Source organism: Canis lupus, chromosome 17 (genome assembly GCF_048164855.1).
Source record: "Canis lupus baileyi chromosome 17, mCanLup2.hap1, whole genome shotgun sequence".
Lineage (NCBI taxonomy): Eukaryota > Metazoa > Chordata > Mammalia > Carnivora > Canidae > Canis > Canis lupus.
In genome coordinates this window covers 27,896,723-27,914,961 of record NC_132854.1, presented here as the reverse complement: position 1 = coordinate 27,914,961, position 18,239 = coordinate 27,896,723, and the positions used below count along the sequence as shown (strand labels likewise).

At 33.5% G+C, this 18,239-nt stretch overlaps 1 long non-coding RNA gene across 1 annotated transcript in view; it reads left to right on the top strand.

Moving 5' to 3' along the window:
* The window catches only part of LOC140608348 (uncharacterized), a 106,323-nt gene extending 88,470 nt beyond the window's left edge, over positions 1 to 17,853 (top strand). The window contains exon 4 of the long non-coding RNA XR_012010361.1: positions 17,400 to 17,853. This is a non-coding gene — a long non-coding RNA (uncharacterized lncRNA). The remainder of the gene's footprint in view (positions 1 to 17,399) is intronic.
* Positions 17,854 to 18,239: the final 386 nt, after the last annotated feature.

The window sequence follows — 18,239 nt, the reverse complement described above, 5'->3', positions numbered from 1 at the left end:
GTAAATAACCTCATATTTAAGTTATAGAAAATTTAGAGGCTTCTTTCTGGAATTCAAAATACAAATCATTGTAGCTAACATGACTTAAACTTACTACAGGGCTGGGCAATTTTTAGTTCCTTACATGCATTTTCCCACTTACATTGCACAACAACTTTTAAGTTATGTCCTTTAAAGTTTATTTTTGTTTTACAATTGAGGAAACTGGACCTCAGAGATATTAAATAACTGTACAAATGCATTCAGCTGGTAAATAATGGATCTGTGATTTAAACGCAGACCTGCCTGATGTCAGCAAGGGCATATTTTCATGTTTCTGCACATTTAGGGAAATTGGAAGCTGGGTTAAAGGAAGTAAAAGATTACTGAGTAGATAATGAGAAAGCTTTGGAGAGAGTTGAAGATTTATTTCTATCTGTGCTTGCTTTTCCAAGGGGGTAAAACCCAGCTAAAACCTGGGGCTATCTGTTCACATTCCAAAGAATTGTAAAACATTAGAGAGCAAAGGTTTCTTTCCCTCTCAGACGAGGGGAGAGGGCACTAGGTAGCTTATACAACCTTCCAGATTTAGAGTTTGGGCTTTCTCTTCTGTCGCGTAAGAAATCCGTTTTGTGCACATACAAGGTCTATCTGGTTCTCTTCCAACACCCCGAAGAGGGAAAAATAGGTATAGGGGACACGTGTTTACTGCTATAAGTAATAATAGGAAAAATGCTATATTTCCTTTCAAAACTTCATAATTTAACTCTATCCTATGACCACCTTATTTTCTACTGTTTCTGAGATGAAGTCTTGGTGCTGGTTCTCATTATCCCATAAGAATAAATATTACTATATTTGGATCATTAAACATTGTATTTATTCTTTGTTGGTTTTATTTTACCTTTTTCTACCTTTTGTATTCCTATTTTCAAAGTCAAGCTCAAATCCCAAAACGTAAAAAATCATTTTCTGATCATTTTGCTTTTGAAACCCATCCTTGGATTTCATGTAATTCTTATCTCTACTCTTACTTATAATTATGCTATGTGATTTTCCTTCCTATGTGCTAAGTCTGGTTAATAACCAATAATAAAGCTCCCCCCCACCCCCCCAAAAAAAAACAGGGCACGATTTTAGCCTTCTAGAGGCTGTAGAATGAACACCAGTACAGGTTTTAAAAATTGATGTTGATTCTTGAAAGACAGCAGTGCTTCCTCCTAATGACCTGGGTTTCTTAGAATTCAGAACTTCTAATATTTCTCCACTTAGGTTCCCTTTGAAGTCCTTGACTACTCCATTCAGGGACACAATAGATATGAAGAAATAGCAGTTATTCTAGTTATTGCATAACTAGAATATTATATAGCTAGATGATTCCTAGATATTTATTTTATTTTATTTTTTTTAAAGATTTTATTTATTTATTCATGAGAGACACACAAAGAGAGGCAGAGACACAGGCAGAGGGAGAAGCAGGCTCCATGCAGGGAGCCCGATGTGGGACTTGATCCCCAGACTCCAGGATCACACCCTGAGCCTAAGGCAAATACATTTGTATTTATTTATTTATTTATTTATTTATTTATTTATTTATTTATTTATTTATGGCAGATGCTTAACCGCTGAGTCACCCAGGCATCCCTAGTCCTAGCTTTTTAATTCTTAAAAATTAAATACATTGAAAATTAATGCTTTTTTAAAGCCAAGGACAATCAACTATTTATTTTACTAATCTGTGTTCATTCTGAGTAACACAAGTTACTCTCAACTCAATAACTCTTATACCCGAAGTTCTTTTATTCTCACATTTGTCAGAAGCTTTTTGTTTTCAATCGTAATAAGACTAATAAAATCTTTATTATATTTGCATTTTTCCATGTTTTGGATCTATGTTCATGCTTTTTATTTGAACTGGGAATCTTCTGAAATAAAATATTTTTATTTGCTGCCTAACTTTTGAAAGCAAAAAATTTAGTACCTTCTAAAGTGTTTCAAATATTTGTCTTAAATACTCTGTTTTTTAATATTATAACTTTATTTTGTTCTACTACTGGCATTTTTTTTAAACTCAATTCCATGTTACTTTATTTTTTTCATCAAAAGAGCGCTTTGATACATTTTTATAGTTAATTCATTACTGCTGTTATTCTCATCTTTTTTTCCTGTTCTTTTTATTTCTCCTAAAAGTTAAAATATATATATTTTTAATTCCAATTGTGAGCATGTTAACTTAAGTATTTTTTCATATTTCAAGTATGTCCAATATACACTTTCTTCCACTAGAAATTCTTATGTAATAAACTGCCTAGTTGTAGCACTATTACCTTTCACTTACTTTATTCACCATACTGATCAATTCTGTTCTTAGTGCTTGTATTTAGGAATAGATTATATTCAAATAATTTCTTTTAGATGTATACTCAAAGTATAGCATAAAACAATTAAAATTGAGTGAATTAAAATGTCCTTTTTTCTAGCACCAAAGATCCAGTAATCAAATTACCTTAATAATTTATTTTTCTAGGGCACAGTATTTGATGCCACTGTTCATCTTTGTGAAATGATAAAAAATAAGAGTGGCTATTTTAAGACAATGATAATATTTTGCAAAATATTTGGTATTGACAAAATTTGGAAATTACAGAATACATTAGATAGCAGAGAAATAAACAGTTTTTAGGCAAAGGAAAATGCTGACCCAAATGTTTCAGTTATTATTAGTTTGTTTGAACACTCAGAAAAAGTCTTATTAGGTTAAGAGACCATCCTCTCACAGGGGATAATAGAAATATCTTGAGTTTTGATAGAAGAAACTTCCCATGAAGACATGAGAGAATGACATACAGAGAACAAGATTTATAAAAATGTTTGGCTGAAAAGCCACCTAAAGACATCAGCAAATCTGGGTGGGCCATTGTTCACTCCTGTGGAGTTGGGTTAAAATAAAGGATATCTTGACAGTCATAAGACTGAAAAAAGGCAAGCACTTTCTGGAGGATAAGTGCTGGGAATGGTGTGTAAAATAAACTTTGGAGGGGCTCAACCTCAAAACTTTGTTGTCTCATTTTTTTTTTAATTTTTTTTTATTTATTTATGATAGTCACAGAGAGAGAGAGAGAGGCAGAGACACAGGCAGAGGGAGAAGCAGGCTCCATGCACTGGGAGCCTGATGTGGGATTCGATCCCGGGTCTCCAGGATCACGCCCTGGGCCAAAGGCAGGCGCCAAACCGCTGCGCCACCCAGGGATCCCTGTTGTCTCATTTTGTCTAGAACCAACGCAGCCTTGAAGGGGACAACAATATGCGTGCACATCATAGCATGATCATCTTTAATTGGCCTATAAATCATTCAAGTTTTGCCCATTCTTACTTCAGTTACAATAGACTATAAGGATTTGGTTCTAAAAAGACTCATGATTACTCTGACAGTTTAAGTTTAAAAAGGAATGAATGAAATTTAAATTGTGTATGTACCTGCTATGTGTTATTTATTGTCTAGTGAGAAGAGTTTGGTTCCAATATACCAGAATTGGAACTCTAGATCTAAATCCTAAGCTTGTATGTTAGCTTGAGGGAGGTACTTAATTTCCCTGATCTTCAGTGTTCATATCTGTAAAATGTGAATAATATTCTTTATGTGAAAATAGTGTAAAAGTTATATGAATTTATATATACAGAGAACTTAGCACTGGGTCTAATAAATACTAGGTGATCAATAAATATGTATTGTTATTAAGATCATATCATTATATCTTGTTAATAATCACAAGATATAATTGTCTGTGAAACTAATTCTTTATGTTTTGCCCTGTAATAATGTTATCTTTTAACTACTTATCCATTATTCTTGGTAAAACATTAGATTCTGTTGTGTTTCTCAGGTTTCTTTGAGTCCCTGCATATTGTGCTTCAGGTCCAGGTCAGCTATCATAATACACAGTTAGTTAATTTAGGAGTTTAGAAGCTAATGGCCCCATTGCAAATCCCTTGACATTTTAAACCAAGCCAAATAAAGCAAGCAGGAGAGTATTTTATATGAATTCTCCAAATAGGGAGGGTTATCAAGTTCATTTACATGTTTACCAAGGCTGCCAGCCATCCTGACTTGTTTGGTGGAAACCTGTTTTTATATGAACTGAACTCCATTTCTGATGGTCTGTTGGCAGTAAAACAGCATGAAATCTCACTCATCATTATTACTTACTCAGTGGACCTGTTTTTCATCAGTAAAGCATGGCATTTAATCAGAGTTTGGGGTGCATCACTTCTGAACATGTATTTGGTGCTAGAGGCAACAAAAATCATTAAAGTTTGGCTCTTGGTATAATGATGAGGTGCATGAATGGGGGTGGAAGTTGTAAAAGACTATAAAACTGTTAAATTTGGTGTGTGGGAGGAAGAAATTATTTGTAAAACCCACAAACTTCTTTAGCCAAAATATCTATTACATGCTAAATGGCACTAATGAGCTGTTCTAAAAGTCTGGGACACTAAAAAATATATATGCATCTCTTTCTGTGTAAGTGAACATTAAAAGAAGGAACTTCAGGTTTTCCTTACTATTTCTGTGGGGAAAACAAAACAACCTTATACTACAAATTTAAGACCCAGGCCACATTAAAAAAAAAAAAAAGGTATTAGTTTTAGAAACTGTGGCTTCAAAAGTGAAAATTTCACATAGAGTTTTGGATTGAGATCTTCTAAACTGTTTCCTTATTTTCAACAATATGATAAATTAAAAAAAAAGAATTCTCAAATGGCCAATGTTTTTTAATTATTATTATTATTTTTTAAATTTTTATTTATTTATGATAGTCACAGAGAGAGAGAGAGAAAGGCAGAGACACAGGCAGAGGGAGAAGCAGGCTCCATGCACCCGGAGCCTGATGTGGGATTCGATCCCGGGTTTCCAGGATCGCGCCCTGGGCCAAAGGCAGGCGCCAAACCACTGCGCCACCCAGGGATCCCCTAAATATTAATACTAAGAGACACTTAAGCATACCAGTAATCATAAATGAAGCATACCACTAAACACTAGGACAGTTTACAGAAATTGATATAATAAAAAAGCAGTATATGTATATCTATAGATATATTTCTATCTCTCTCTATATATATCTCAAATCTATACCTATACGTATCTGTATATCATCTATATCATATCCATATTTATATCTATTTACATCTACACCCATACCTCCACATCAATATTTATATATCCATATCTATCTATCTGAAAAGAAAGGAGAAATGAAAACCAACTTATTATCAGCTACACATATCCTATAAATGAATATGAAATAACCAGATAGGAAAAAAAGAAATTAAAATTACCTTATCACCACAAAGCCACCATTCTAATTATTCACTTTAGTGTATTCCTTTGAATAGCATTTATCCAAATTGTAATGTTAGTAAAAGGTACGGTTTGAAATATGGATTAATGATACGAGATCATAATGGGCTTGACTTAGATCAGACTCAATATTTTCTTTGGGGAAGTTAAATCCATCCATCCAATACCATTAGTAAATTAGCACTAGACCATCGTAAATCACACAGCTACTGTCACAAACAGCTATTTATGTCAAATGAATAAGGACAACTCTGGCTCTGTTCCAGTAAACTACCAGTAAACTGATTCCAGATCTCAAGATGGAAGGCTGAGTCAATCAATCTTTATTAGGCAAAGAGTCTGAGCAAAATAACAATAGCAAACCAACACATTAATTAACAGAAAGAAATTAAAATTTAATTAAAATTTAATTTAACATCTCTATTAAAATTGGGAATGATGACCAATAAGGAGATAAAAAACATTTTTAATAGTTTGGCTTTTCCTAAATTCTGGTGTGAAAAAGGATACCAATTGATATCTGACTGTTCTAAGTTGCTAAGAGAGGAGATTGAAGACCATATAAATCCATTTTGAAAATCTGTTCCCTAGACCTTTAAAAATAGTTTCAGATGTTGGCATCTGCTTTCTTTTATCCTTGACTAATGAACTAACCTAGTAATGTAATAGGAACAAAACTCATATTCTGGACTTTGCCCCCCAAAATTCATCTATTTGACCTTAATGTGTTGAGTAACTACTAAGTGCCAATAACTCTGGCTGCCAGGTGCTGGGGCAGCTGTGATGCTCAAGATAGACACATGTCCTGTTCTTTCTGAGCTTGTAGGCCACATTTGGATTAACAAAACCAATTCTAGTAGAGTGTTGTTTGTATTGTGATATGAAAGTTCAAGTTAGGGGATCAGGCAAGACTTCTGGCAGGAAAACCTCTTGGTTGAAACCTGAAGGATGAGTTCGAATTAGTTGTAGGAAGAATGGAGGATAAATATATCATTGGGAGGCTACATAGAGAAACAGACTTGGAGAGTGTGTGATATTTCCAAGTTACTGGACAAAGGTCTATGAAGTTGGGGTGGAATTTAGTAGAGGGAAAGTGACAAAGGAAAGCTGGGATCTGGTTAAAAAGCTATTGTAAAAAAGTTTTGCTTTTGCTATTGTAAAATCATGTCAAGGAATTTGAATTTTTTCAAAGGGTGAAGTGATGCTTTTGAAACACTAAACTGTTGAGAAAAAAGTTCTAGAGAGATTATACTGTAATGTGGATGATAGATTGGAAGAAAATAGTGCATATTTAGGAAACTGGGCAAAAATAAGGGTTTAGACAAAAGAGGATAGTAGTCTGGATTAGGGAAGTAATAGTAGAAGCAAAGATGAGTGGATGTGTGGGTGTATGGGGAGAGGTTAATGATATATACAGATCACCAGATTGAGCAATGAGGTAGAAGCTGATGCTATTCCCTGGTTTAGGGATTACGATAGGAGAATAAACTAATGGGAGAAGATAATAGGTACATATTTAGATAAATTGATTTTAAGATGCCTGTGGAATAAATAGGCTGTATCCAGTTAAAGGAGAGGTTTGGAGTTCAGGAGAAAATTCGAGGCTGTAGATTTGGTTTATGAGTTATCAGCATATAGATGGTTATCAAAACCATAGAAGTAGCCTAATGTGTATTTACCCAAAGAAAACAAAATCACTAATTAGAAAAGATATATCACTCATATGTTTACTGCAACATTATTTACAATAGGCGAGATATGAAAGCAATCTAAGTGTCTATTAATAGATGAATGGATAAAGAAGATGTACACACACACACACAGAATTATGCATTCATAAAAAAGGATGAGATCTTGCAATTTGGGACAATATGGATGGACCTAGAGGGTATTATGTCAAGTGAAATAAGTCACCCTGGTTTTTTTTTTATCATATTCCTCTCCCATATGGTTGATGGGAAAATTCAAAAGGGACAAATATATGATGCTTTAAATTATTTAGAAGAAAAATTGAAAGAATACAAGCACAAAAAGGTATTAGAAGACAAGGACCTGGGCTTTGATGAAATTGAGAGTTCTGTTCCTTCAAAATAGTGGTATATGCATGAAGGGACAATTAATTCCATGTCTCTGATAAAGACACAACTAGAAATGTTCCAGAATTGGTAATTAGTCTCATTGTACTTATGATCCTTAATGAACTAAAGACAATATTTTAGGGTTTGATTTACAATTTCTATAACAGCAATAAAAAGCCATCAGTATGGTTTCCTGAAAGATCCATTTCCTAAAAGATTCATTCATTCATTCATTCATTCATCATTCATTCATTTTTCCTAACATTTAAAACACAGTATTTCATGTTTCATTATAGATTTAAATACTTCCAAATAACTGAAATGTTTTTCAATTCCAGAACAATATTTCCCCAGTTGCAATAGCTTGTCAGTTTATAGAAAACTTATTACTCTGTGATTTTTGGGAAGCCTACCTTTCATTTTTAGGAAATAACTCTATAAACGCTTAGAAAAATAACATTTGCAGTGACAATAGAACATAAGTCATACAAATAATCAGAGTCCTGCCTTTACAGTGAATGCATTCAGTAAGAGAATGTAATTTATGTGTTTTACTTTAAAGAAGCTATGATAGAAATAGTTTTTATGTAGACATTAGCAAATGTTCTCAGAGAAAGATTTTTGCTACTACGAGATCTTAGGCAATCAGTCTGAGTGAATTAATTTTACCAACAAGTAAGATTTCTCCTGTTAATCAACTAGGATGAAAACAGCAAACAGGGCTTGGCCTATATTGGAGTGAAGTACTTTTGAAAGCCTCCATTACAATCCTCTTGTATAATCTCTTTGTTCTCTCTGTTTTTGTAATATAACATTTCTTATCTCTAAATGGAGTAGTCCCTTCCTCTTCTACTTTTCTTTTAGATGAAAAGGCATAAAATAAGTAAAAATATTGTGTCATTCTTCTGTTTTTCAGGACAAAAAATATTCCCTGAACAAGTTACTTGATTAGCCTTTCATTCATTGGCTCATGATTCAACAAAGGTCACTCAACACTGGCTAGGACCTCCCCTAAAAGCCTACTCATACTAGCTCCTCACTTAGATTGTCATGTGGGATGACTGGTAATCCTAAATTCCCATCTCAGAGATTCTAATGAGCTGAAATTGAAAATGATTATCCTATTAATTACAGTGTAAGCATTCATGGGTAAGTAAGGGAAATTTCTAAAGAAATAAATTCAGGTTATCACATGAATATCCCCAATTTGTTTTCCTTTTTTTTTTTTTTTTTTTTTTTACTTAAATTTAGAGGATTTTTTTTCTTAGTATATGTTCTGTTCAGTTGTTTTGCAGTATTGGGTTTTATTTGGAATTGCTATATAATAAATGTAGGTATCATAGAAGAATTAAATACAACCTATGAGAAATGTAACAAATACAAAAAGTTACCCACTGCTGATTTTATATTTGCATAGGGGTACGCATATTATAGGTAAAAACTTAGGATATTTCCTTATAGACTATGGATATTTTTTTTCCCAACAGGCATTCAAACATTTTCCTAGGAAATATTTGTTCTATTATTTACTTAGTTGTGGTAATAAAATCTTTTGAAGAAAAATAGGAAAATAAAGTGAAAACAAAGAAAAGTATCCAAAGGGATATGGCAGAAATGTTTTTATAGTTAGTTCACCCACACAAGTAGAGAAAGCATCTAATAATCAGGCAACCAAGTGAAATGAAGAAATAATTGCATATTATGTTAGCACTATGGGATAAAGAAAAGGGATGACTGCTCTGAAGATCTCTAAAGTGAAAGCAACTATTGCAAGAATGAAGAGAAAGCAGTCGTTCTATATGGAAAGAATATGAAGGCAGATTAATAAATTACAGTATGTTCTTCACTTAAATGGCTGAAATGTGTCTTTAAGAAAGGTGAATTCCAGTTGGGAAGGAAAGGGTGGATTTTAAAGGGAAGGGACTAGATGTGATGTTGGGGAAAAAACATGGCAAGTGTTGTGGCATAGAGAAAAAAAAAATGTTTTCCTGGAATGGCAAGTCTTAGTGAAACTGTAAGGAATGTTTCAACTATATATAATATATGGTTTTGGTAAAATGCTGTAATTCTGAAGACATCATTTCCTTCACCTTAGTTTTTAAAGAAGGGGGGAGGGGAACGTGTCTTCATTGAAATTCCTCCTCCTCATCACACATCTGTATCTGAGTCCTATCTGTGTTTTCCTGGATAAGACCCCTCAAATCTATCATCACCACAACTCCAATGTCCTACTCCTTGCTGGAAATATTTAAATATTTTTAACTTTTCTGAAAAAATTCCTTTCTTCCAATTATATTCTAAAAATAGATTTGCTTTGTAAAATCTAGGCATCCACAGAATATAGAAAAATGAGCTCCTATAAAAAGTTTAATTTTCTATAAGAGTGTCAAAATTCTGTTTTTTATAGATGGAAGAAAAAAATCATAACTCTTGCCAAAAATAAGTGAGGCTAAAATGTACATTTTAGCTCTGTGAAATAATTAAATTATAAATTCAAGTTTGGTTTATTAACTTATTTTGACTTACAACTTTGACTTCTAACTTGAATGAGAAATCATGGAATTTCTCACTTCAATGTACTTGACACACATTATATAAGAATATTATCCATAATCTAATGAATTTATTCATAGAAATATGGAATAACTGGGCCTACCAGGTCTATTAGGGTAGCTCAACCAATGGTTCCCCTTGAGCATAATTTTGAATTCCTTATCAAATACATCACCCTTTTCTGTAAAAACTCAAATTCACTGATGTCTTTCTGAAAGCACAGTCCCCAGAGTGGACAAATATTTCAACAATGATCTAAATGGAGTAGAGAGAGATTCTTAGCTTCCTCATTTTAGATGTCATATTCAATTGATAAAGCTCAAGATTATATTAGCCTTTGCAGAAACAACTATTTTATTCAGTTAAAACAAAATGCTTAAGTCTTTATCAAATCCACTTACATTACCTCAGGGAGAAAAAACAAATTGGATTCCTCTTAAAGTAAGTTTAGTTCAAAATATAATGAAATCCTTTTGAATCTGTTAAAGATTTGTTATAATTATATGCAATTATATGATATGAAAGGAAACAATCAGGAGAGAAGGTAGGCTTATAAGCTATTTTCAGGATTAAAAAATACATAAGGAACATTTGGTGTTAATTGAGAATGAGGATGGAAAAACTAAAGTGTCACATCAAGGGTTTTCACTTTTAGCTGGAATCCTCGCAGCTCAATGTTACACTGCTCATTTTATGCTGTTCTGAGGTCATATGTGCATAAATACATATATATCTGCAATATATATTCACTTAATAAATATGGGAAAATAATGAATTATCCTTGCATTTCTTCAAATTATAGCTAATTTACTTTCCTGCCTTTATTCAAGAATAATTCACTTATTTTCTCATGTTTATTAAGCAAATATATCTGCTGCATAAATTCAGTGGGAAACATTTTGGAATTGGTATCTTCAACATACAGAAATCTAAATATATTTAAGAATATTAGGTAAATCTCCTTCTTGTACCCTGGTTTTAATATTTCAACAGGTGTCCCTCATCCACTGTGGCTGGCGGAATGTGGACTGTAAGAACCATTTATAGAGCTTACTGCATTTGTGGCTATTTCCTTATAGGGTGTGATCAAGTTTGCCTTTGAGATTGTTATACGGATAAAACCTTTTCCACATGCACCATCTGCAACAGCCCCTAGCTCTCTTCTCCAATTTTTTTACATTTATGCACAAATATTATGATTAGTCCTATGACAGAAGAGCAATTTTCTTTCTATTGCCTCAAAAAATTATTTGCTGTCCTGTCCGCCCCTCCCCTGAATCTAGTCAGACCACACAATTCCGTCATACATAATTTAAATTTCACGTAAAGCGGATGAAGAAAATTCTGTGAGTTTCACTTTGGAGGCTTGCTTTGCCTCTCCTGGCACTTCAGAATTCTCTTCCAGTTTTAGTGTCTCTTTGTTTCAGAATGTGTGTTCAGCAATTTCAGCCACCAGAGTTTCCTTGCTCAGGGCTCCTGCCTCCTGTGGTTAGGAGCCATAACATCTGCAATTCTTTTCTGCTATTGATTTGAGATGCAATCATCATTATTCTCTTTCTTTTTGGTATAAGCATATGCTTAAAAACATGGCCCAGTTATTATTCATTTTGTGTACATGTTATTACTCATATAGAAATCATTTATTGCCATTGGGAATAGTATTTTTTAAATGTCATCTTATCATTAATTACTCACATCCCCATTTTTTTTGCTATTATGTCAATTAGAACAATTTTATATATGGGGTTTTTGTTGCATTTGTGTGTAATCTTTATGGAACACCAAGCAATGAGTCTCCTATTAATAGCATTAAGAGATAATTAAAGGAAATCTTATAATAACAAGTTGGAATTCTTTTCTAAAAAAAAGAAAAAAATCATGTTTTATTAGAGAAAATATTCTCAAAAGTTGTCATCCTTTGACTTAATGTAGGCCTTCAAGCTACTCCTCCGACTGCACAGTTTGGCAAAATTTCATTTTGATTCAGAAGGAAGTGTGTACAATGCTCATAACCATTTCATGTTGTGGCAGGTGAAGGGAAAAAGTTAATGACAGAAACTGAGGGCAGGCACACAAAGTGATAACTGCAGATGGAGTCCTTAGGATGCCATGAGATCTTAATGCTATGAAGATTTAATCTCTCCACCCCTCCTGAAAGAATTGAACTGAATCAATTGGCTGGAAAAAGAACCCTCTCTTTTGACGTTTTTACACTAAAGCAAACTAAACTAAAATATATTTATTAAACAAGGGTCTTAGGATTATATTGTGAGACTTTTGAGTCATCTTCAAATCCTGAATTCTATTTTAAATATCTAAAAGTTTGTGAGGCACTTGGTATTTACACTAACCTATATAGTAACATAGCATAGGCACTTGGTAGATTTTTAAAGATTTTAGGCTGTTGCTATGAGAGCAAAGAGTGGCAAATTGAAAATACCTGTGCCATTCATAAGCAGTAATAATTATTTTATATGAAAATAGAATATCATGTTTGTAGGTTCTGAATGGATTGAGCTGATCAGGGCAAACCCAGATTTCACTACCACTTCTGATTCTGATTCCTCTGCATGTTTTGGTTTTAATTTAATTGCTGAAGAACTGGGATCTGTAATTTTAATCCATGTTTTTTATTCCACTTCCTTATTGTCTCAGAAATGTTGTTTATTTTTTGTTACTATTTGATGTCTCTGAGATGCAGGTTGTGGTGTGTTTAGAGTCTGGGTGTAGCATCAATCCATGCTTGCTGTAGCTATGTTAAATATATGCTAAAGATGCACGGGAATTTTGTGGCCATTTAAAAGAAAGTTCAGAAGTGCATAATATATACAAGTACTACATTTTGTTTCTTCTTTCCTCTTTGTTCCTTTTGGAGAGTTACTGTAATGTTTGGTTCTTTGGAGACATTTCTCTTTCCTGTCCTTTGATACTCAAACTATTTTATATAAATTTAGAGACAATCCCATTGGCTGTCTTTATTTCATTTCTTTGGACCTGATTTTCTCTTGATTGTAAATTTGTCATTGGGGAATCCTTCCTTTCCTTTAGGCCAAACAGCTGTTTTTCATTGTATCTTTTTTTCTTCTTCTTCTTTTTTTTCCCCCACTAAGGAGGTCAAGTTCCTTTGGGGGAAAAACTTCAGCTCATTATGTTCTTTCTTTTACATAAACATGTACAACAACAAAATACAAATTGCTTTTGGATTCAGAATTGCTATAGTAGAGTTAGTATTATAAATTTAAATATCTTTGCATTTCCAAATAGTAGGACTACTTCCTACTCTCAGTTAATGCTCAGTTAGCAACTTATTATAGCTAATTTACTTTTATCTGCAGATATGGGAAATGCATGCTAGGCATGTATTAGTGGGCTGCTGGAAAGAGTGATATCTGGTTAGCTTTTATTTCTATTTTGCTGTGCTTTTATATTCCATTCATGAGTACCTGGGACTGGTTAACACAAATCATTATTCAAAAGCCTACTTCAGATGCTGTCAGTGGTTTTGGCATTACTGATTCCATCCATATCATACCCTTTATCTTTGAATTAAATGACTCATTACATCTCTGGTCTTGAGAACCAATGTGCTCTCTTACTATGATACTATATATTTGGAATAGTGATTGGGAATGTGGGTGCTGTTCAAATGCAGAGAACTGATAGCAAAATTAGTAAAATAAATGTTAGTTTACATTAAACTTGACAAAAAGATAATATATAAATAGTATTAGAGATTCATAGGAATTTCTCATATGTTTTTGAAAGGCAGGATACGCTCCAGGCGTAAGTGATTTTACATCCCTTCTCTTTGTGAAAGAAAACAAGACAAATATAATACTCATAATAAAACAATGTATTTGCTCTTTCTTCTTTCTCTCCCAAGGATTTGATGTATAGACTAATTTAATTAACTCAACTATGTATTATGGAAACACAAATAGTTCAGTTGTACAATGGGTGGGAAAGCACAGATTAGTTTCCTGTAACTTTACAATCATGGGCAGAGAAACCCTGAATGTGTGTTTGCTGTGGAAAAAAAACAAACTTGCTTTTATTCTATTTTTTCCTTTTTCTAAGGTTTTAGAGATCTAGATATTTACTACTTTTAAAGTTTATAATTCAAGAGTTATGATGAGGGTGGGAGCTTGAGGACATGTGTGGTCTATCATCTCTTCTCTGAAATACAGAATAAGAGACAACTTGCATTTATGATTAAAATCGCAAAAGTCACTAAATTGACAGTCACTTTGAGAATTTCAGCCATATACCAAGTATATAAGATCAGGCTGGGGAAAGGCACCTAAGGCCAACATGCTAATCAGATGCCATCATTCAGGTAACAGTAATAGGTGGAGCCATCTCAACAGTGGTGTTCATCCCTCGGGAGGGATGGTTTATCAATGTGGCAAGTGGCAGCCCACTAAATAAGGCTGAGTTTTGGTGGCAGAAGTTATCAAAAGACATGGCCTCAATATCAGAGAGAAGAGTCAAGAGAGTGGCTCCAGTGAACAACTTTCACAAGGTAAATTCCATCTTAGAAGTGACAATGCTCTTCTTACACCAGGGAAGATGGTGATGCAGAGTGATGCAGAGTCTGGAATCTGGCACAGTACTTCACAAATTGAACAAACAAATGCACACATGAGAACAAAAGAGAGATAAGGCCATGAAGACATGTAATCCCCCATCTGGAATTACCCATTTATCCAGCAAAAAAAAAAAAAAAAAAAAAATTGCAAAAAAAAAAAATTGCAAAAAAAAATCATTTACAGTTCATATCTGCAGAACAAAATACTTCACCAGGAACCAGGGAAACAAAATTAATAAAAATAGATAAAAACAAAGACTTATCTTTGTGGCAGTTTTGTAGAAGCTTATTAGTTATCTCTTTGCCTACCCTTGATTTCTTGTTAATTGAAATAAATGCAAGGGACAATTGGACATTTGAATATAGCCTCAAGTTATGTCTTGATTGGAGGACATTGGGTGTTTCATAATTTCTTAAAATGAATTTACCAGTCAATTGTAGATAGATAGCTGGAGACAGCAGATCTTTCCACAAAGGGGCAGTTTACCTAGCATGGAAATAAAAAGAATATATTTACTTTTATGGGCAGGTACCTAAAAGGAAAAGCAGCAGGGTACATGGCCAAATGTGTGCAATGGTCTTTTGTAGATTACCACCCAACAGGGGAAACAAAGGATGCTCTCATCAGCCTTTCTTTCAGTGAGGAGTGAGGAGGGACAGAGACTACTTTAAACTGCTTCACTGAGGTGACAACAATCACCTCATTTTACTGAGGTGTTCTCATTTTACTGAGCCATGCAGAAATATGAGGATTTGAGCTGTTATACTTCCCACCATCACCTTGGAGTAAGTCTTGAACTTCAATACTCAAGAATAGTAACAGGTTACTTACATGGAAAGCAAAACTAAGGCTCTCTTCAGATTTTGCAAAATCAGGTACTAGAGGTCAATGAGAAATTCAAAGGACAAAAGAAAAATACTGTGATTCAAGAATATGTGTTAATCTAAATAATATTTCATGTCTGAAAGCAACAAAGAAGATTTTTTAGACAGGCAAAGACTCAGCACACCATGCAATTCTGGTAAGAGGATGAAGTTGTTTTATGTAAATTTCTGCCTGAAATTACTGAAATGATCAAAAACAATGAAAATTAACCTTAAGTATATAAACTAAGGCATAGCCACCTAATCAAACCATATAACATCTTTCAGAAGTAGTGACAACCTGAGCCTAAATGAAATTCGATGTCAAGAACTAATGTGTACCTCTCCAGAAACAACTCAGATGGCAAATTTCTTTAAACATAAGTACAAAGACCCTACAAAGTCCTAATCAAGATTTCTTTAACCAGGTACAAATCATAAACATAAAGGGAATGGAAAAATAATTATGCAACAACTTATAATTATAGTATATATTTAGATCTTTCTGAAAAAGTTACTTGGAGACAAAGACAACTTTTTTGATAACTGAAATATTAATTCAAAGGAAAATGAACTTGTAAATGAAACATCTTTATATAAAGATGGGTAGTAAGCATTATATCCAACAGGGAATGCATCTCTTTGCAAAGTGCTCTTACAACATTTGCAAAAGTAATGAACTTATAATAGGCCAAAATAAAAGCATAAGTACATTTAACATTTGAAATAATAAAAATCAAATACATTGAGTACACTATAATAAAATAGAAGCGAAATTAGAAACAAACAAAAATATCTAACCATCTGGACATATTGAAATGTTTTCCATCTTTGATTTCCTCTTGGCTCAAAAGATACAAAAAATTCAGAACAAGAAATATGATAATATATTACATATAAAAATGTGTGCCATAGATTCAGCTCTACAGAGATAAAATTTAGAGCAGTAACCATGATAACACTGAACTACAAAGAATGGGATTGAATTAATTAAGGACTAGAGGCTAGTGATTTAAAAAAGAACAAGAAAAATAAAATTTAAAATCTCTATAAATAAATGAATAAGTTCTGAGGGTTTAATGTAAAATACTGTGACCACATTAACACTGTATGGTAGAACTGAAATTTGCTAAAAGAGTGAAACGTAAATCTTCTCCCCAAATAAAACAGAACAAAACAAAAAACGAAACACGAAAACATATGTGGTGATAGATGTGTTAATTAACTAGATTGGGGCAATCCTTTCACAAGGTATATGTATATCAAATCACTACAAATCACTTTAAATATCTTAACAGTTTTTATATGTCAATTATACCTCAATAAAGCTGATTTTTTTAAAGAAAGCACTAAAAATTATTGTAATAGAAATGAGCTTAGGCTGAGGTAAAAGCAGAGATGGTGAGAACAGAGAGTCCAGATAATAAAGGTTTATATGCTTGGAAAGTGACTACTTCTGCATCCCGAATAGTAAAAGAAGGCTGGAAATGACTGGGAACGATAGGCTGAACAGATCTGTCCCTGGAATAAAATTAAATTAGTTTTATGGCAAAGAGTAGATTAAGGATGTTATCTTCTGACCCACATGATTTTTTTCAAATGATTTCAAAGTGGCCACAATTAAGAGAGAAGTAGAGCATCTAGAAAAGAACTTTGTAAGCAGTAATTAGCAGATTGAACTGACTAGAAAGCAAAAGAACAGAAGTCTCATAGACACTTGATGGAATGGTATGAACTTTGGCAAAATAAAAACAATCATTCACTGCTTAAGCCTTAAAATAATCTTTGGGCTTCCCAAATGTTTGTGCAGGAATATTTCATAATTGCTATAGACTAGTAATTGCTCTGTTTCTTTTTTTAATTATTTTTTTAATTGCTCTGTTTCTTTCTTAAGTTTTTCCAAATGATATTTTTCTTTTGTTCCCCTTAAAGTTATCTATCTGTGAAGCAAGAAATTAATGGTCTTTTTGGTTCACAGTTTACTAGACCGACAAGGAACCTCAGTCCAGATCCAGATGGAGAGAACTGCCACTCATTGAGAGACCCTGATTTTGAGATGGGCATTTTGGTGGTTTCCCTGGAGGAGGGAGTAGTAGTGCTCTGCCTAGAAAGAACAGTACCATTTGGAGCTCCAAAGGGAGAATGTGGCGCTACAGCTTCAGTTCTTCACCAATGGTTTTCTTTCATCCAGTGCATATAGCTCAGGTCTCCTTCCCAGAGCCCCTGGCTGGGACAGGTGGCCATCTGAATCAGCTCCTGCACACAGAACATGAACAGGAGGACAGACATGTAACATCTCATATGTATGTTACTCCAAAGACTTTTCTGCCTTTTGCTAGAAAGAGACTAGCTTCACTGGAAGCCATGGATTAAAAGTAGCAGAGTCACATGCTGGAAGGAGCACGGACGGGTACTTGGATCACAAATAAAGAGCCATCACTGGTCAGAAACACTTGGTTTGTACTAAAAAGAAATTCATTTATATTTGAAGCATTGCGTCTGGCAGTTGCTCCTTGCAGAAGCCAGTATTCGCTTGTCAATATATGGTACATAACTTTTATTCTTTCCACTATTATTAGAATGTATACATTTTTTTCCCTTTTTTCTTCTATATAAGTAAATTATTCAGTACTGTTTTTGGTCCAAATATCTGATTATTTTCTTAAGGGTTCTAGAGAGGAATTTGCTACATAAAAATGTAGAATATTTTAAATGATTTGATAAATATTGCCGAAATTCTCTCTGGGAAGATTGTGCCAATTTTATAATTCCACCAGAAATGGAAAAGAAGCCAAGATTATCTAGATTAATATTCTAT